This window comes from Rhinopithecus bieti, unplaced genomic scaffold, assembly GCF_001698545.2.
Source record: "Rhinopithecus bieti isolate Rb0 unplaced genomic scaffold, ASM169854v2 scaffold_8649, whole genome shotgun sequence".
NCBI lineage: Eukaryota > Metazoa > Chordata > Mammalia > Primates > Cercopithecidae > Rhinopithecus > Rhinopithecus bieti.
Genome location: NW_016805765.1, coordinates 369,580 through 372,395, shown reverse-complemented (window position 1 = coordinate 372,395; position 2,816 = coordinate 369,580).

Below are 2,816 nucleotides of genomic sequence, written 5' to 3'. Positions count from 1 at the left end.
ACTGTATTATTAAAACACAATGGAGTCTGATTTTATTCTACATTTTGGAATTTATGTAGGTTTTCTTTATGGCCTTACAAAAGATTGATTTTTATAAATGTATTGGTACTTGAAAGTATTCGCTGTGCTTAGGATATAGAATTCAACCTTAATGATTATATAATTCAGAGCCTTTATAGGCCTACTTATTTTTTGTCTATTGTATCTGTCATGTGCAGAGATAAAGGAATTGGAGTCTCTTACTGCTATTATGTTTTTGGCAATTTCTTCTTACTATTTTCTGCAGTTTTGTCTTATGAATTTTATTTATTGTAGAAAGATTCATGACTGCTATTACTTCACTGTGGATTGTTCCCTTTAACATTTTAAAGTCTCTCTATTTTGCAAACTACTTTTAAAATTTAATTTAACTTTACCCAATTTTAATATTACTATCCTTGTATTCTTTTGGGTAAGTTTTAAAGATTTTATTATGGAAATTTTCAAACGTGCAAAAATATGAAAAGAAATCAGTATAATGGATATACATTGTACTCTTCAGTTTTAGCAAATATCAACTGTTGGCCAATCTTGTTTGTATTCTGAACACATCCTTTATACCTAGGTTACTTTGAAGCAAATCCCTGATATTATATAATTTCATCTGTAAATATTTCAGCGTGTATCTCTAAAAGATAAAGACCCTTAACAATAACTACAATACCATTATCATCCTTAAAATTGACAATAATTTCCTAATACCATTCAGTAAAACAGTCAGAGTTCAAATTCACCTAATTATTTTATAAATTTGTTAATGGTCTTTTCATCCAAATCATGAACCAGATAAGGCCCATATCTAGTAATTATGTCATTTAAATTATAGGCTTTCCACTTCATTTATTTCTTTTCCTTGCATGCATTTGTCAAGGAGATCAGATTATTTCTCTGCAGTTTCCCATTGCCTTGATTCTGAAGAGTTCATATCCGTGGTGTTCTTTAATGTGTTCCCCAATCCCTTGCATTTAGTATTTAGAGCTACAGAAACTTGATCAGATTCAAGTCTCACATTTTGGCAAGAATACTTCATAGGTGGTGTTATGTACTTCCATCAATCAGCATAAAATGTCTACTTATCATGTTTTTGATGTTTAATAATACCTTGTTTTAATAGATCCATTAATTCATTATGCATTACAAAATATACACTATTATATCCTATAATCACTTCTTCATTTGTAAACTGAGATACTGCTATAAGAAAAAAACCTCCTAATCAACTATTTGGTTACCCCAAGGTGCCGTTCATATAGGAAAGTCAGAATAAATGGTCGATTTTTTCCATTTATTTAAAATGGCAGGCCGGGCTTGGTGGCTCACGCCTGTAATCCCAGCACTTTGGGAGGCTGAAGCAGGTGGATCACATGAGATCAGGAGTTCGAGACCAGCCTGATCAACGTGTTGAAACCCTGTCTCTACACAACTAGCTGGGCTGGTGGCACATGCCTGTAATCCCAGCTACTTGGGAGGCTGAGGCAGGAGAATCACTTGAACTCAGGAGGCAGAGGTTGCAGTGAGTCGAGATCAAGCCATTGCACTCCAGCCTGGGCAACAAGAGTAAAACTCCATTTCAAAAAAAAAAAAATAATTGCGAAATAATGAGTTGATTCTCTAGTATTCACCAAAGATGACTACTAATTTTTCTCTTTTTCTTTTGTTGTGTTATTACAGGAACTCATGGATTTAGAATGTTTGCTGTATTTCAGTCCATTGAAAGCATCATTTTTATTTGTTTTTTATCAGAATGAATTACTTTTTGAGCCATTTTTTTATATCAATTATTGGGATGCAGGTAGTATTTGGTTACATGAGTAAGTTCTTTAGTGATGGTTTGTGAGATTTTGGTTCATGCATCACCTGAGCAGTGTACACTGCACCCCATTTGTAGTATTTTATCCCTTGCCCCTTCACCCTTCTCCCCAAGTTTCCAAAGTCCATTGTATCATTCTTATGCTTTGTGTCCTCATAGCTTAGCTCCCACATATCAGTGAGAACATACGATGTTTGGTTTTCTATTCTTTAGTTACTTCACTTAGAATAATAGTCTCCAATCTCATTCAGGTTGCTGTGAATGCCATTAATTCATTCCTTTTTATGACTGAGTAGTATTCCATTGTATATATGTATATACACCACAGGCTTAGGCAAGGATTTCATGACCAAGAACCCAAAAGCAAATGCAATAAAAGCAAAGATAAATAGTTGGGACTTAATTAAACTAAAGAGCGTTTGCATGGCAAAAGGAACAGTCAGCAGAGTAAACAGACAACCCACAGAGTGGGAGAAAATCTTCAAAATCTATACATCTGACAAAGGACTAATGTCCAGAATCTACAAGGAACTCAAACAAATCAGTAAGAAAAAAATAAACAGTTCCATCAAAAATTGGGCTAAGGACATGAATAGACAATTCTCAAAAGAAGATACGCAAATGGCCAACAAACATATGAAAAAATGCTCAACATCACTAATGATCAGGGAAAGGCAAATCAAACCATAATGCAATACCACTTAACTCCTCCAAGAATGGTCATAATAAAAAAAATCGGCCGGGCGCGGTGGCTCAAGCCTGTAATCCCAGCACTTTGGGAGGCCGAGACGGGTGGATCACGAGGTCAGGAGATCGAGACCATCCTGGCTAACACGGTGAAACCCCGTCTCTACTAAAAAATACAAAAAACTAGCCGGGCGAGGTGGCGGCCGCCTGTAGTCCCAGCTACTCGGGAGGCTGAGGCAGGAGAATGGCATAAACCCGGGAGGCGGAGCTTGCAGTGAGC